At 48.4% G+C, this 18,255-nt stretch overlaps 2 pseudogenes; one reads left to right on the top strand and one right to left on the bottom strand.

The window, feature by feature from the left end:
* The window catches only part of LOC143680320 (olfactory receptor 1C1-like), a 47,351-nt pseudogene extending 45,994 nt beyond the window's left edge, over positions 1–1,357 (bottom strand).
* On the top strand, positions 1,249–3,433 carry LOC143679102 (TGF-beta-activated kinase 1 and MAP3K7-binding protein 2 pseudogene; annotated as a pseudogene).
* The last annotated feature ends 14,822 nt before the right edge of the window (positions 3,434–18,255 follow it).

Raw genomic sequence — 18,255 nt, 5'->3', positions numbered from 1 at the left:
TATTGAATTTTATTATGTCATGTTAGAGTACAAAATTAGCCACCTGGCACTTCTGCAGTTTGGAAAAGTAGACAATACTCATGATTAAAAATCAAATACCCAACTGACCTCAGTTCTCTAAACTGTTGCAGAAACTACAATTTTGGGGTAACTTAGACCTGTAGCTGAGATTCTCAGATAGTTCAGTGTGTAAAATATTTGAGTGAAGAAACACAGAATGAAACAACTTTATTTTCTCTTGTGGGAATGACACTCTTCCGACTTTTCAAAGCCTTAAAATATTTTTAAACTGGGAAATAGAAGTGTTATCCTTACTGAGAAATAAAGGAGAAAGGAAGGGAGGTCTGGCAATGAAATGCTGGAAAATGTTAGTCATTGAATGAATCAGATATTGTAAATAACCTAGGGAAGTCAAGTGGTATTGTCATGAAGATGCTCAACCACCTCTGCTTTCACCTATTTTGTGTGTGTGTGTGTGTGTCTACTAACTGTGAAGCTATAGCTGGAAAAATTTATCTTTAGCTGGAGCCAAAGACAGTACTTTTTTGGTTATAGGTAAGTGGAATTATGAGATTACAGCGGGAAATTCAGAGAAAATGAGCTCTGTTCCTTTAATTGGTTATCCATCTCTCCCGCCAGAAAACAGAATAGCTTGTATTTGCGTTTTGCAGAATATGAAGCCCTGACAATTTTATTTCATTGCATGCATAGAAAAAACATACAACCTATATTAAAAATAAAACATCACTGTACAAATTGAAACTCAATACTATTTATTCCAGAATACTACCTGAATATTGCACTGGCTGATTTGCATTTTGAAATCTGTTACTTTTCCAAAAGTCAATATTGAATCTGGAATTTACTTACATATTTTTAATGTAGAATAGCCACTTATAATTATATCAAAGTCCATAAGTTCCCTAGCTTTCTGTTTGATTTTACAGTCAAAAGGTTTACCTCTGGGTATTTTGGTCGGGACTGGGCTGGCAGCGCAGCGGCGAGCGCGAGCCGGGGGGTGGGGGGAGGGCAGGTGAACGCCGTAGGGTGGGAGCCGAGGGTCGGGGCGCGGCGGCGCGGTCCAGCCGTCCACTTGGAGCTGCGGCATCGCGGCGCGGCGGCCCGGCCGGTTCCCCAACCTCGGGCGGCGGCGGCTGGGGTTGAGCGGGCAGCGCCGGCGGGCGGCGGGGACCCCCCGGCGGAGGGCGGCGGAGCTAGCGGCTGCGGTGGAGGCGAAGACCGCGGCCCTGGTGGGAGCGGCGACGGCCGAAGAAAATCCTTGGACAGAAGAGATGAGTACTATTTTCACTAAGGCCTAAACTTGCCTACCGCACAGATAGTCCTGATCAGGCAACATACGAATGGCCCAAGGAAGCCACCAAATTGATTTTCAGGTTTTACACGACCTGCGACAAAATTTCCCTGAAGTACTCGAAGTTGTTATATCCAGGTGCATGTTACAGAATAACAATAAGCTGGATGCCTGCTGTGCAGTTCTCTCTCAGAGTACAAGGTATCTTTATGGTGAAGGAGACTTGAACTTTTCCATGATTCTGGAATTTCTGGACTATGCAATCACATGACTTCTCTCAACTTGTACTTGCAATCACAGGACGTTTACCACCATGGAGGAAAAGGGAATAGAATGAATGGAAGTCGGACTCTAAAGCACAGCATCAGTGATGGACAACTTCAAGGTGGCCAGTCCAATAATGAACTTTTTCAGCAGGAGCCACAGACAGCACCAGCTCAAGTTCCTCAAGGCTTGGATGTTTTTGGAATGTCCAGTCCATCTGGTGCTTCAAATTCAGCTCCACATCTTGGATTTCACTTAGGTAGCAAAGGAACATGTAACCTTTCTCAACAGATTCCCAGATTTAATCCCATTATGGTAACTTTAACCCCAAATATACAGACCGGTCGTAACACTCCTACATCTTTGCACATCCATGGCGTACCTCCATCTGTACTGAACAGTCCACAGGGAAATTCTATCTATATTAGGCCTTACATATGACTCCTAGTGGTACAGCTCGACAGACACAACAGCATTCTGGCTGGGTATCTCAGTTCAACCCCATGAACCCTCAACAGGTCTATCAACCTTCACAACCTGATCCCGGGACTGCCTATCCTACATCTAACCCTCTACCACATACCTCAGCCCAGCAGCCTGGTCCGCAAGGCCACCAGACCTCCCATGTCTACATGCCTATCAGTTCACCTATTACTCCACTGCCACCAACAGCCCATCCACCTAGTGGTTCTGTCTTCTGGTCATGGCCAATATAACATTCAAAATATTTCAACAGGACCTCAGAAAAACCAGATAGAAATTAAACTTGAACCCCCACAAAGAAACAGTTCTTCAAAATTGCGTTCCTCTGGACCTCGAACCTCCAGTAGTTCTTCTTCAGTCAACAGCCAGACCTTAAATAGAAATCAGCCCACTGTTTACATAGCTGCCAGCCCTCCAAGTACCGATGAGATGATGTCCCGTAATCAACCTAAGGTCTATATTTCAGCTAATGCCACCACAGGAGATGACCAGGGGATGCGGAATCAGCCCACACTCTTCATATCCACTAACACTGGAGCGTCTGCCACCTCCAGGAACATGTCTGGGCAAGTGAGCATGGGCCCTGCCTTTACCCACCACCACCCCCAAAAGTCGGGCAGTACGTGCCAACTCTGCAACGTCCCCTCGCATGGTTGTTATGCAGCCCAATACAAAGTACACTTTCAGGATCACAGTTTCTCCCAACAAACCCCCAGTAGTGTCTCCAGAGGTGGTGTCCCCTACCTTTGAACTTACAAATCTTCTAAACCATCCTGATCATTATGTAGAAACAGAGAGCATTCAGCACCTCACGGACACTGCTTTAGCACATGTGGATAGAATGAGTGATGCGCGGAAACTGAGCATGGGATCTGATGGTGCTGCCTATACACAAGCTTTGTTGGTACACCAGAAGGCCAGGATGGAACAACTTCAAAGAGAACTTGAGATTCAGAAGAAAAAGTTGGATAAACTAAAATCTGAGGTCAATGAAATGGAAAACAATCTAACTCGAAGGCGCCTGAAAAGATCAAATTCCATATCCCAGATATCTTCCTTCGAAGAAATGCAGCAGTTGAAAAGTTGTAATAGACAACTCCAGATTGACATTGACTGCTTAGCCAAAGAAATTGATCTTTTTCAAGCCCGAGGACCACATTTTAATCCCAGCACTATTCATAACTTTTATGACAATATTGGGTTTGTAAGTTCTGTGCCACCAAAACCCAAAGATCGGAGGTCCACCATCAAAACACCAAAAAATCAAGACACAGATGATGATGAGGGAGCTCAGGGGCATTGTACTTATTGTACTTTTTGAACCATCCAGCCTTAACCCAATGTGAACAGTGTGAGATGCCAAGGCATTTCTGAGTCAGTGGCCCCATATCTTCTCTAAAACTGCATCTAAAGTTCAAGAAACTAGTCTGTCATCAGGGGAAGAGTTTCACTGCTCCATAGGATTTTGTCAAATTGAGGGTGTGACGAGATGGTGGTGTGCTAATGCTAAGTGCCAGCCCCCAGAACTCAGAATACCTCCGGATCCTGTCATAGGCATTGAAATCCATCATGTGAAAGGCCATCAGCTGAAGGATTCAGCACCTCCCACCTGGCCATGTACAGTGTCACCGGTGTCCCATCTTGGATCATTCTCAACAACCTAATGCTTGGGGGCTCCCAGTACCTTTCACCCTTCATGTCACTACTGGATTTTGACAGGAGGAAGAAATAGAGTGATAGTTTTTTCTTTATTTTTAAAGCTTTCAGTGAAACCTACGTACACAAAGAAAAAGAACAAAGTATAATTTGCTGCCACATGGTACTCATGAATAGGGGAAGCACTTCACAGATCTGTGGTACCCTTGGCCTTGTCTTGGTCTCCCCTGAAGACGTCTCCACTCTGTGAAGCCCGTAGAGTCTCAAGATGAAAAAGAGCGCAGCATGCATTGTCTGTACCAACAGGCAGTGAAATACCCCAAAGCTCTTACTGTAGAGATCTCTCAAGTCTGCTTTGAATGATTTCTTCTCCTCTTCATTATTTTCTTATATTTCTATATGTATAGTGTAATAGTCTGTTGTTAAGTGATTCTTTTTCCCTTTAGTGATTAAGCATGATCATGACCCTTTTTAAAAAGCCTTACCTGAGAGAAGCAGTGCTTTAAAATAAAAAGCATTAATGAAATGAAACCATGCACAGAATAACTTTCCTCTACTACTTATTCTGTACTTGGCCCTCCTCAGTGCCAATGTTTCTGTGGAGACATGCAGATGCTGCACAATGAATTGCAGGAAAGGTGACAGGAATTATGTCTGTAGGTCACACTGTATATTGACTTTAGCAGTGGGTGACAACACAGTGTTTTGTCTTCCACAAGGAAGCATAAAACAAAAGAAAATTTTAATCCATCGATGGAGCAACAAGGTTAAGCTTGCTTCATCTGCCTGGTGTCCCGCAGAACTTTCACAAGAGATTATTATCGGGGAGGTGCCGTTTAAAACCAGCAGCATCAGTACCTACAGCCCCCTCCCCACCTCCCCCTTTTATTGGAGAGAAGTTTATAAATGCTTTACTGTTCGGGAAATCAGTTTCTAAACCTGACTTGGTGGCAGTGTCAAATGTATTTATAAAACAAGGTTAGTCATATTTTGGGACAACTGAAGAAAAGCTGGAAAAAAAGAAAAACAAACAAACTTAAACACTGAAGCAACCTCAAGCATCTCTATTTTGATGATATGTTTTTATAAGAAAAATATTCAATAAATGATCAGGAATGTATATAACTAAAGGAAATCAAGAAAAAGAAATAACAGTATGCATTTAAAAAGAATTATGAAATTATCAATGCTTAGAACAGAGCTAAGGGAAGTGCTGAATTTTAGCAAAGTTTAGGAGATAATGTCAACTGTCACCCATTGTGAATGTTTGCAAGTGGATAGCTCTAAAATAAACAGATCATTACAAGTGATCTCTACGAATGTCAAAACCTTGACTTGTAGGCTTTGCATTTTGTATATGGGGAAGAAGTATGACAATCCAAGTTAATTAGACAACAGCCCAGAAGCCCTTGCATTTCATGCATTTTGTTTTAAAAACAAGGCCTTGTTTTTCAGCTTCATCTGCAGTTCTATGTGAAGATTGATAAATCAGTTTTTACTTGCTTTATTAATAATTTGGGAATAAAAAGGTTTACCTCTGTAATTCCCAAGATGGATAAAGAATTATTAATCAGTTCAGATTAGAGAATCTCACCTGATTAAAACTCAGCAAGAGAGACAGCAAGCATGTTTACCACATCCACAATTTTAAGAGGAAAGGAAGTAAAACTGCCAACGGGATCATAGTTTGGGTATTAAATATTTTATTTCATTGAGTGCTCTGTCAAAATTTCTATTTATAATTACCCAGTGACATTTGCATTCCTTCTTTCATTTCCTCTCTTTTCTTCCTTTCCACTTTCCTTTCCACCTTTTCTTTCTTTCTGCTTTTCTTTCTCAATTTATTCCCACCCTCACCTAATTTTGACAAACTTTAAAATTATAAATGATAAAAAAAATCTATCAGTGTCAGAAACAAGTGTTTTTAGGAAGTAATTACTTTTCTAGAGTACTCCTTTTTAAATAACTGCATTGTTTAGATGCAAGGACCAAAAGGTCAAATTTTTAATTTATTGATTATATTAATGAAAGCAAATTTAAAAGAAGAGTGGTATAAAACCTAGTTGACCATGAATTGAGGACTGAAAAATGTATATTTAGCAATAAATGTTGAGAAATGTAGAAACAAATTTACAATATTATGCTTGAGCAAATTCTGGTTCCATATGACAGTTTGAAACAAGTATTAATTTCTCATCTCCTGACACCACAATAAGCAAATATTAATAAATGATCCCTATAACAATGCAGCTAGTAGGAGGACATAAAAACAAGATGTGAGCTGTTTCCATGCAAAGAATATATTGGGCACAGAAGCTCAGAACATATTTGCAGTTCTGATAGCAAAGGAGGGTGGATTTGTCAGGGAAGGATGGGATGCTGGGAAGCCTCAGAAAAGATTTAAATTCAGTGTTTTCAAATACAGCAATGGATAGAATAAGGAAGTGGTCCACAGATGAGGAGGTTAGCTGAGAAAATCTGCTCACAGATAACAATTTGGTATCCAAATCAATTCACCACTTCTTTCTCTTTCTTTTAAGAAGTGCTTGTAAATTAAAGCAACCCAAAAATGCACATTAAGGATCTTGAATTCTCCTAAACCTGCAGTCCATTTTCTTAATTGCTCATTTTGACATCCTTTCCATATAGAAAGAGTTCCAAAGAAAATTGGCTATAGTAAAAGCAAAACTAAATTAAAACAAACAAAAAAATGAAACTTTGCCTCTCATAAAACTACAAAAGAAAACACACTTTAGCTGCTTAAACTAATCAATACAACCCTACTTTCTTAGATATTTACAAAGATCACAAATTCTACAGGAAAAAAAGTGGATAGAAAACAAAAATTTGATCCTTGAAAGAAAAAATATATTTGGAGTGCAAACCACAACAGGAGAATAGCAAAACAGAAACAAGTATTTGCAGATCCTCTAGGAAAATAAGACATTTGCTACTACGTGAAAGAACTAGATACTATAAGGAAAAAATAGAAAACTGAAAGCAAGAACACTAAGAATAAATAAAAGACAAGAGCATCCTGCAAGAAGAAAAATCAGTGGAAATTAGACTGGCATCTAAATTCATATCACAGGCACAAGATTCTAAGAGACATGGATAATGCCATGAAATGGATAAAGGGACATGTTTTTATTTTCTAAAATTTACATAAACTAAATCAAATATATGGGTGAATACTATTTTTTTAGTATGTGACATCTCAAACCTTACTATATATCCTTTCTCAGGAAGAAATAAAACATCAGGTTGATGCCTGTATATAAAGTTATCTAAACATATTAACACAAATCACAGCAATATTATTTGGAGTACAAGATGAATTTTACAAAAATCACAAAGGAAAAAAGTTGAGTCCAAGCAATCAAAAGACATCTAAGGCGGGCGTGCAGAAAGAAGCTTAGGGGCTGAGCGGCAGCATCCTAGGGAGCCCTCGAGCCATGCGGTTGTGGTGGGAAGGTCCAGGCGGCTAGGACCAGTCACTGTGCCCTCCGGCTCGGCCTGGGGTTAGGCAGGTCCCAGGTGGAGTCTTCCGGGCTGTGGAGGCCGCGGGCATGGCTCAGGCCAGCAGGTCCTTTCCCCAGGGCGCTTCTGTCTGTCCCGCCTGAGCAGGATCTGAGCTGCAGCAGCTTCGAGGCCGTGGAAGACCGCTGACGGTGAAGCAGCCAAAGGAGAAAACCAAGCTGAGACCCAGGATCCAGGCCGAGCACTGGTTCTCCACGTGAGAGCAGCAAGGCTCAAAAATTTGATCCTTGAAAGAAAAAGCAGCAGGATGAGCGGCTGCTCCCCGAGCTCCAGGAGGAGATGGCGGCCGCCGAGCAGCCCGAGCACAAGCAGAAGTTGCGGCAACTTTTCCAGGACTCAGCCGTCTCCATTTCCCAGCTCTGCAAAGACCGAGTGTGGCAGCAGCTGGTACTTGCACTCGCAGTCACCACTGTCACCAACCTCCACAAAGAAAGCTGAATACCCATCAGCGAAGGTTTGATGTCGGAATTCAGCATATCAGCGACACAATCAGAATGTGCTGGCTCGGGTTTAAAAAAATGCAGAACTGTTAAGTACAGGAGATATGATCAGCTTCCTGCTTGGAAAAGTTCCTCTGCCTTGAAACCCCAGAGCAACCCCACAACTTGCTGTAGTGCCCCCTAACTGAGCTAATTCAACGGAATCTGGCTGATCTGTAGAGATGGATTCACAACCCTCCTGGGAAGCCATAGTTCTGCATGTTAAGGCTGTTTAAAACTATTTCGTTAGAAAAGGGTTAAGAGTGTGCATGAATGAATAAAAAGGTGATGGGAAGAAGGGCGAGTGGATGAGTGAGTGGGTGGATGGGTGGGTGGGGATTGAGGTGATTGGATGGTGTTTGGTGGGTGGGTGGGTGGATGGGTGGGTGGGGGTGGAGGTGATTGGATGGTGTTTGGTGGGTGGGTGGGTGGATGGGTGGGTGGGGGTGGAGGTGATTGGATGGTGTTTGGTGGGTGGGTGGGTGGATGGGTGGGTGGGGGTGGAGGTGATTGGATGGTGTTTGGTGGGTGGGTGGATGCGTGGGTGGGTGGGGGTGGAGGTGATTGGATGGTGTTTGGTGGGTGGGTGGGTGGATGGGTGGGTGGGGGTGGAGGTGATTGGATGGTGTTTGGTGGGTGGGTGGGTGGATGGGTGGGTGGGGGTGGAGGTGATTGGATGGTGTTTGGTGGGTGGGTGGATGGGTGGGTGGGGGTGGAGGTGATTGGATGGTGTTTGGTGGGTGGGGAGGTGAACCGTGTGATGTTGTTTAGTGAGAGCCTTGGATGTACCAGACCCTGGGCTGGGGCTGTGGCAAATGAGAAGAGTCTGGAGACCTGGGAATGGGTCACACCTTTGGGACAGCAGCTTTTCCTTTGTCCACCGGGGTCCTGAAAGGGGGAGCTGGGGTGGGAGTTGGGCAGCCTGGAGGGGGGGTAGGTTTTGGGTTCCTGCCCCTTTGTGCTTTAGGTCACGGTCCTCGACTCACAGAGTTAGGTTTAAAACTTATTTTCCATCATTACAAGACAAATGTATAATTTTTATTTAAAAATTTTAGAAAAGTCAAATATGCAAAATGAAAATAAAAATTACCCATGGGTCCACCACCCACAAAACCCCCCAATTAATAATATGAGTATGGGTCTAAGTACGGATGTGGATGCAGATATGGGCACAGATGGAGGGTCTGGAGACAGGTGCGATGCAGACATGGGCACAGATGCGCTATAGGTATGGATACGGGAATAAACAGAGATGTGGGTGTGGGTGAGGATGTGAACATAGGTATGTATGTAGACACACACACACACACACACACACACACACACACACACACTTCTTTTCTCGTGTCCTCTTTGGGATGACATTGTATTCCAGACTTTCCAGATGTCATTCTAATCTGACACCTTTTTTAGACAGTTGTTTATCTTTACAAATCAGTTCATGATTTTGTTTTTGGATGATAAAAGAAATGCCCATTCTTGGAGAAATCTGAAAATGTGGAAAAGTATGAAGAGAAAATAAATAAACCATCTGATCTCGCTACCCAAGTGACCCCTTCTAAGGGGTTGGCATAGATTCTTCTAGACTTTTCTCTGCTTAGTATCATGACCTCCCACAAAGAGAGCTCAGACCACCTTCCCTTGTGAGCTTCCCAGCTGAGTTCCCAGCTTCCCAGCTGCCTGTTTCCACCAGATGTGCCGCACCCCCCCCTCCGTGAACGTCCACCCCAGCTGTCCCTTTTGTGTGGGTGGCATCTCTGGGCCCTTGACCAGTGAGGGGGCCCCAAGAAATTACTCTGAGTAGGGTGGCTTGTGAGAGCGGCTGTGTTTCCAGGCAGTAGACGCAGGGCCCAGATCCCCTCCTGCGAAGTGGGAACCCGTCCCCGCTGGTGTGCCCACTGGCTCATTCTTGCCAAGGCAGGGCCCAGGGCTGGGACTCTGGACCTCTGGCTGCTTCCTCCTGCAGCCCTGGCCATCCCCTCCCTGGGCCCTCTTCTTTCTCCCCTTTGGACACCTCATGTTCTGGTTTCGGCCACCGTGGGGTTAACTTTAGCTTGGGGCTTCCCAGCTATAGGCAGGATCCCCAGAGCAGTGGGGGAGACTTTTTCCATCCCCGCCCCCCCAATCCCCTCCGTCCCCATCCCCACTTCTGCCTCGGGACTCTGGGCCTCCCCCAGCCCCTTCTTTCAGCAATCCTGAGCTTTCCCTTGCTGGCAGCCTCAGGGGCCTCACCCAGTCCCTCCTAGAGCAGACAGGAAGGTGGGGGCCCAGAGAGGGAAAGGAGCCTGCTCAGGGTCACACAGCATGTTGAAGGCAAGCACGGGGATGACTGTAGTGGCTAGGGTTTGTGAGGGTCCCCACAGCTGGGCCTGCTGCAGGCTTCCTCTCATCTAACCCCAAACCCACCCAGTGGGTAAAGACTCTTTTCATCACCCTGTGGTATAGATGGAGAAATTGAGGCTTAGAGTCAAACACAAGGTCAAGGGCGATGAGGTCTGAGTCTGGCCCTGGGGTGTGGGCCCAGCTCTGCTTTGTTTGATCCTTCCAGCCTGGTTTGGTGTCCCTCTCCCAGTCCCCCAGGCTCCTCCAGCAGGAAGGATGCTCTGTGACCCCCCAGCCAGAAGCCCCTCCCTCTTCCAGCAACACACTGCAGGGGGGCAGAGAGTGGGGACGTCTGCTCTGGGATCAGGGCTGCAGAAGGGCAAAGGTCACCCCTCATGAGTATAGAGGGCAAGGCCCCGTGCGGCCTCAGTTTCCCCACTCATCACACAGAGGCCAGGACTGAAGCCAGGTCTGCCTCACTTAAGGGGCCGTGACCACTCAGAGCCTCAGTTTCCCTCTCCGTGAAATAGGAGGCTGAGCCTGGAAGCATGGATGACTCAGCAGGTGTCGGTGAGTTTCATCCATGGTTTCAGGCAATGGCCCAGCTCAGCAGGGCCCCCACATGGGCACAGCTGCCGTTGACAATGGCAAGTCTGTCGGGAGTCTGGCCTGAAGGTCTCTTTCCCTGCCTTGTCCCCTATGAGCCCATCGCCATCCCTCTGGAGGCTCTCTGGCTGCATCTCTCCGGCCTGTTGGGTGACTCAGCATGCCTCCACCTGACCCCAACCTCAGCCCTGCCCACAGCCCTGCCCACATCTACCCTGCACCTGCTGTGATGTCCTTTTGGGGAAGCTGGCCTGGGCTTCGCTCCAGCATCCTCGGCACCTTTCCATTGCTCTGCCTGATTCTCCCCCTCCCCAAGGACATGCCCGGGCCCTCTCCCTCCCTCCCACTCCCTGCCCTGGCAGGGCCTGGCCCAGAGAAGAGTCAGAGGACCCAGGGAAGGAGCCTCCTTGGGTGGTATGGGACACAGGAGGCTGGAGTCTTGCAGGAGGGTTCGGGGGCCCCTGTGGGTGTCTTGGTGTGCAGCACCCCACTGAGGCCTTGCAGGAAGAAGGGGTGCTGCATTTGTCCCCTGTGAGCCTCTGCTCATGCCGACCCCCCCAGGGGTGCCCTTTTCTCCCAGAGCCCCTCCAGCCCTGGGGTCTGACTCCTACACCCTGGCTTTTTTAGGGGTGACATGGGCAGATAACTTCAAACTTACAAGACACTTGCAAAAATAATACAAAACCTGTTCCATGAACTCCAACCCGACCCCCCGCCACCACTCAGATACCCAGGTCCACCAAGTTTTTTTCAAATCTATACCCGCAACCCTTATCTCTCACCATGGCCCCAACTGTCTCCTGAATATCTCATCCTGGGTGTGTCCTCCAGTGCCTTCAGGTGTTTCAAACCAAAACTCAGGAGCTTCCCTTCCTTAAGTGCAGCTTTTGTTTAGCAATAGCAATATCATCCCACCTCGAAATCTTGGAGTCACTATTGCCTCCTTCCCCTTCGTGCTTTATATGTCTACCAAAACACTAGACATTGTTTAGAAGAACACCTTCTAGAAGGCAGCTAGCATCCGAGGCCTTGGGAACAAAACAGTGAAGCGTAGGTGCTAGACAAACACTTCCCCAAAGAGTTCATTTCAACTGTGAGCAAAGCTTTGTAGGAAAAGCAGGGAGTCCTGGAAGACTGGATAACTGAGAAGACTCGCCTGGTGGGAAGGCAAGGAAGGCCGAGAACTGGAGGAGACAAGACGTTGGCCAGGTGGAGTTGGGGTGGAAGGAGAGGACATGTATTCCAGACAGAGGGAACACAGGTGCAGAGCCCCTGATGTGGGACAAAATGACAACTGATGCCTGAGAACCACCAACTTCTCATGATTCACCACCCTTGCCTTCTTATTCTATATGTCCATCCATCTATGCATCCATCATCTATTGTCTAAACATTTGAGAGTAGGTTGCATACATTGTGTTCCTTGAACACTTAATATGCCCATGAACATTCCTGAGAACAAGGATATTCACTTATGTAACCACCCAAGTGCAGTTACCAAGTCCAAGAACTTTAACATTGATATACAGCTGACAGTCTAAATTCCTGGTTCATATGTGTCCCAGGAACGTCCTTTTGGCTCATGCCTTGTTTTGAAGCTGCTGTCCCCTCATGCCACCTTTCACTTTTGCTGATGGCGGGGGACTCTCAGCATCCTCCTGTCCTATGTCATCCTCGGGGTGGGGTGGGGTGTCTCCTCTGTGCCAAGCTCCAGGCTGAGCTGGGACAGGCCTCTTGGCCACCACAGTGCTGAGGCCCCCTTGTCTTCCCATTGTGAACAAGGAAGCACATTTCAGGTTTCACTTTGACTGAGCTAGACCTGCCTTGCCTGGAATGTGAGGATCCCAGGATCCCACACAGGCTGGCTCCCAGGAGACCTCAGGGTGGGTTTGCAGATGGACAGGTGGATGGATGGAGGAATGGTGGACAGGTGGACAGATGGATGAATGGTGGATGGGTGGACGGAGGGATGAATGGGTAAACAGGTGGATACATGGGTGGACAGACGGATGGATGGATGGATGGATGGATGGACGATGATAGACAGATGGACAGACGAGCAATGACTGGTCCAAGCTCCTGTCCACCCCATGAGACCTCTTGGAGACAGCCATGTTTCTGGGTTCCTTGTTACCTCAGGCCTCAGATTCAGAGGTTGGTGATTGTGAGGGCCATGTCCTCTCCCCTTCCCCAGGGTTGCTGCACCCCACCCCCACCCCGAGGAGTTCTACATCTGGAGGCAGTGGGCAGCGTCCCAATGTCCAGCTCTGGCCAGTACTAACCTCTGGGGCTCCCCTGAGCTCTGAGTGCCTCACTGGGCCCCACGGTCAGCTACAGCCCCATAACTGGCATTTAAAATGGTTCCTGGGGAGTCCTGGGGATGGGGCAGAACCCCCCACTCCCAATAAAATATTCCAGAACAGAAGATACACTTCTGATTGTTGATCAGCTGGGACTTCAAGACCCTACCTGGCTGGGTCTGGCCTGGGCATGGGGTTCGGGTGGTGAGGCTGGTGGGCTCTCACAGAACTGGCAGAAGCTTCCAGGGCCCAAGTTCTCACCCTGTCCCCCTGCTTCCACCCCAGGTAGAGGAGAAAACACCTACTGCCAAAGCTGGGCCCTGTGGGATTTCCCCAGCTATTCTGGGTGTCAGAGACTCTTGGTCTCACCAGGCCAGCTGTACTGGGTGGTGGGGGTGGGGTGGGGCGCAATTGGGAGCGAGTGCCTAGGGCGGTAGGGGCTGAAACACCTCAATGATAACGGTGACAACAAGCACCATGAAAATAAGCATGCAGAGGACTTTGCTGATTGCAAAACTTCCATTTGCCATCAAACTGTCCATTCTTTCCAGGGAAGTTTCCATTAGCTTCCACTCAACTGTTCAGAAAGGGAAACTGAAGCTGCACCCCAGCCACCAACGCTCAGCCTCAAGGACCAGATCCTGAGACCAGGGTGCCTCCTGGACTGGCTGCCTCCTAGTGAAGCCCTGGCCCTCACGTCCCTACCCCCCACCCCCACTTCATTTCCCCCCAGTACTCATCCCATCACTGAGTACGCAATACCACTCACTCGTCAATGAGGTTTATTTCTGCCTCCCCAAGCATGAACCCTTCCAGCACCCCTGTCCTTGTGCTGTCCACCGCTGTGTCCCCAACCCAGTGAGGAGATGCTGAATGTGTAACTATGCTCTGGGCAGTTTCTACACTGCCACCTCGTCTACACCAGAACTGAGTTGAAACCCCAGCTGGACCAGGGAGAATTCTCCCAGCCTGCTCTGGTCCTGGACCCGGGGTGGTGGGGAGAAGGTCTGTCTGTCCAGGATCTGGGCAGGCCACCTGCCGCCAACCCTTGCATAGGGTCAGGTGGCTCCTCTTTGGCTGTAACTTCTGGACCTTTCTCTCCCCCATCATCTCTGTGGTCAGGAGATCCCAGCACCTCTCCACGCAGGCCAGGCACTCGGCAAGCAGGGGCTGCCCACTCCCCGCCAGCCCCAAGATGGGCTGGCAAGAGGGATCTACAGCCAAGCAAGGGGCACTGATATCAATAAAGAAAGAGGAAACCCCGTTAGGGGGTGCTGTGTGGAGACAGACCCTGGCTGCCCTCTTGGGAACAGGTGCCCTGGTGGGTCATTCAGACCTTTGGCTGTCCTTGCCCCCCCAAGTGGACATGGCTGCACTGATATTCTCCCTGGTTCTTGCAGTTTTCCTGGGGATAGGCTGCCCAGAGGGCCTTTTCCAGCTGGCCACTGTGCTGCTTGCTGCATGGGAGGTGCTGTCGGGTCACAGCCGGCCTCCCTGGGCTTGGCTGGAGTGAGGAGGTCCTCAAGGGCTCCCGGGATGGGCATGATTTATTGTCCCATCTGGAGCATTTCCGGGAGGGGAGAGTGTGATATATCACTGCTGATATCACACCAGGAGGACAGGCATGGAGTGGGAGTGTCCTGGGAAGTCCAGGACCCACTGCTCCCCTAGGGGAGGTGGTCACTCATGGAATGACTGGCCAAGCAAGCTTAGGTCTGATGTGCTCACAACGGCCCAGCTGGCTTTTCAGAATGCATGTCAAGACTGGCCCTTGCCCTCTGACCCTCCCTGCCATCACTGCCCGAGGCCCAGAGTATGCACCCTGCTGCCTGTGGTTCCTCAAGGTGACAGACAGGAGCAGAGACTTCCCCATGTCACTCTAGAAAAGAAGGGGTCCTCGGGTTTGCGCTGGCACATGTGTCTCCTGGAGACTTGTACAACAGTGTTCTGGGGGAAGACCCATCAGTGCTAGTGTGGGAAAGCCTTGGCGGCCCCAGGGGTGGGCCATGATGCAGGTTAGAGACGGGCAGATTAGTGACCATACCCATGACGCACCTCGTGCAGGCCGCAGGGATGTGGACACTTGGAGAACAGGACCCAGGCCTCCTTCAGGGCAATGGGCCCCCATCCTGATGTTGGGGTTGGTGCCCGTGGGGGGCAGGGAGTTAGGACAGCGGCTCTTGGGCCAGGTGGCAGTGAGGAGCACGCCATGGACGAAGACCAGGGGGACAGATCTGGGCAGGGGTTAGAGACACTGGAGAGTGGTGGGAATGAGGGGGCTGTGGGCTGGAAATGAGCACCTATCCCTGAGACACATGCCAGCTCACAGCAGCTGACTGTCACTGCACTGTGCCAGGGACTCACTGTGTCCCTCTGACTGTCACTGCACTGTGCCAGCTGACTCATTGTGTCCTTCTGACTGTCACTGCAGTATGTCCAGCTGACTGTCACTGCATTGTGTCGGCTGACTCACTGTATTCCTCTGACTGTTACTGTGCCATGTCCAGCTGACTCACTGGGTCCCTCTGACTGTCATTGTGCTGTGTCCAGTTGACTTATTTTCTGTGTCCAGCTGTCTGTCACTGTACTATATCCAGCTGATTCACTGTGTCCTGCTGTCCTGTTGATTGTCACTGCACTGTGTCCAGCTGACTCATGTTTGTCCCCGGCTGACTGTCACTGTGCTATGTCCCTCTGACTCACTGTGCTGCATCCAGCTGACTCACTATCTGTGTCCCTCTGATTGCCGCTGCACTGTGTCCCTCTGACTGCCACTGCACTGTGTTCAGGTGACTTACACTGGTCCCTCTGACTGCCACTGCACCATGTCACTCTGACTGCCACTGCACTGTGTCCTTCTGTCACTGCACTGTGTCCCTCTGACTGCCACTGCGCTGTGTTCAGGTGACTCGCTGTTTGTATGAGTCACAATATGATAAGTGTGCAATGGAGTATTTGTTTCTGCCCCAAGGTGGAGCAGGCCCCTTCTCCTTCCCACTGCTTCTAGGCTCAGCAAATACTGGTGGGGGAAGAAGAAGGGTGGTCATTGTCCAGGCTTGGCCAGGCCATGTGCCCTCAGTGTTTTGAGGACTTCCTGGAGGGAGAGCAGGTCAGACGGGAGAGTCACCCAGTCCAGCTCAGCTCAGCTGGAAGCTCCCCAGGACCCCAGAGAACCCTTCCCTTCCCCTTCCTCAGATCCCCAACCAGCCTCCAACCCTCCCCTCCCCTCCCCAGGCCCCCACTCAGCAGCCCTTTCTCCTCCCCTGCACTCATCCTGAAAAGGACACTATGTTGAGCCCTGGCTTTTCAGCTGTGGAGGAAACCAGACTCTTCCCTGACACCTCAGTCCCTGCCCTTCAGAGAGCAGGAGGCCCGGGGGTAGGGAGGGTGGGTAGGAGGGATGCTAAGGGCAGGTACTTGGGTCCCAGAACCAGGCAGGGCCTCAGGTTCCCTCCCCCTCCTGCGTGTCCTGTGCCCTAGGTTTAGGGGCTCCCATGCAGTCCCTAGGTTGGCCCACACAGGCAGCGGCCCCATTTCTCTCCTCAGGCTTGTCAGACCACAGAGGAATCCAGGCCTTGTGCTACCTCTGGGACATCCTTCCCCACAATGTGTCCACCTGGAGGAATGCTGGCCCTTCAAGTTGAGCCGCTGGGGCCTGAGAGCTGGTTCTGGGACCAGGGTATGGGAGTGGGTGGTCCCGAGAGAACTGAGTGCTGGCCTGGGGCTCCGGATGGGCCATGACCGCTGCTGCAAAACCATGGCAGGTCAAAAGTCTGCCTGATGCTCAAATACCAATTCATGAGAGCCTGGGGCTTCAAAGGGAGGAAGTTTATTGATAGGCGTGAAGCCGATTAGATGGTCCAGCAGCCTAAAAGTCTGTTTCCTCAAACTGCAGTAACTCTGATGGTTTTATAGTATCAAAACATGAAATCTGTTTTGTTTCTTTGCAGTATAGTTATGCAACCATTATCAAAGATCAAGGCTACTGGCTTATAGCTCAACAACTTCAGTATTTCCTTCTGGCCATCCCAAAACACTGGACTCTGAAAAAGAAAGCTCTATATGATGAATAAGAAGTCACGGTCCTTTGTTAAATCCTGATTTCTCAGTTAATCCTCCTTCCCCTCATTTGATCTTTTTCTCAGTCTTCAGGGATATCTGGGTAACGACCATTTTAAATTCTTTGCACTGGAAAGGGGTGTTGACTTCTGGGGTAGAGGAGTGAACCTGGTTGATGTTCTTGGACAGAGAGTGCCTCTGGGCTTCAGGAAATATCTGGCCTAGGATCAATCTGGAGGCCCTAAATTTCTGAGAAAAGAAACTTACTAAGAAAAACTCTTAGTGACTTAGATAGAACCCAGGGCACTCTCTAGGGTTTTAAGGAGTATTGTTGGTTGGGGCATGAAGGTACTGTGGTTTGAAGTATCTGACTAAAACTTGCATAAGAATAACCTCTAGAATGACCTCTTAACTCTATTTGAAATCTCTTAGCCAATGAAACATTGGTTTCTTCCATTACTTTCCCCCCTTTTGTTCAAGAAGTCATTCTTAATCCCATGATGCCAGCTCCAGGCTCATCCCTGGGAGTCATATCCCACAATTCCAGAGAGACTTACACTCCTGGGAGTCATGTCCCATGTAGCAGGGAGGGTACTGAGTTTAGCTATAGAATCACCCTATAGAGAGAGGATACATCTGAGCAACAAAAGAGTTTTAGGCATCATTCCATGTAGGCCTAGGTTCACCATTGCAGAAATAAGTTTCATAGGGTCATGCCTCAAGATGGAGAGCTTGGGGCAGTGTGATGGTGGCTCAGTGGCAGAGTTCTTGACTGCCATTTTGGAAACCCAGGTTCAATTCCCGGTGCCTGCCCATGCAGGGGGGGGAAAAGATCAAGAGCATGGCTTACTGAACTGGGAGTCCCTAATGCCTACAGTAATATCAGGAATTGCACAGGTGTGGAATTTTAATAGTTCCACTTTTCTCCCAATTCCTCAGGGGGATTTACAAATACATTTTTATTTTCTGTTCAAAGGCTCTGGGTTGTATTTGAGTATTACATTGACCTGTACAAAATAATAAGATCTTATTGCATATTCCAGGTTCCATATAATTAGGCTGTTTAAATAAATTGACCAGATAGGTTGCATTAGATAGTGTGCCACAGAAAATTTGAATTTTAGACCAAATTTTGTCTGTGTTGTATGGTTCTACTTCTGGATGTATTGTTTAATTCCACTTTATCTATCTACTATCTATCCATCTGTCTGTCTATCTATATCTATCTATCTAT

This window comes from Tamandua tetradactyla, chromosome 4, assembly GCF_023851605.1.
Source record: "Tamandua tetradactyla isolate mTamTet1 chromosome 4, mTamTet1.pri, whole genome shotgun sequence".
NCBI lineage: Eukaryota > Metazoa > Chordata > Mammalia > Pilosa > Myrmecophagidae > Tamandua > Tamandua tetradactyla.
The sequence above is the reverse complement of the archived record's forward strand: the minus strand, read 5'-3'. Positions and strand labels throughout refer to the sequence as shown.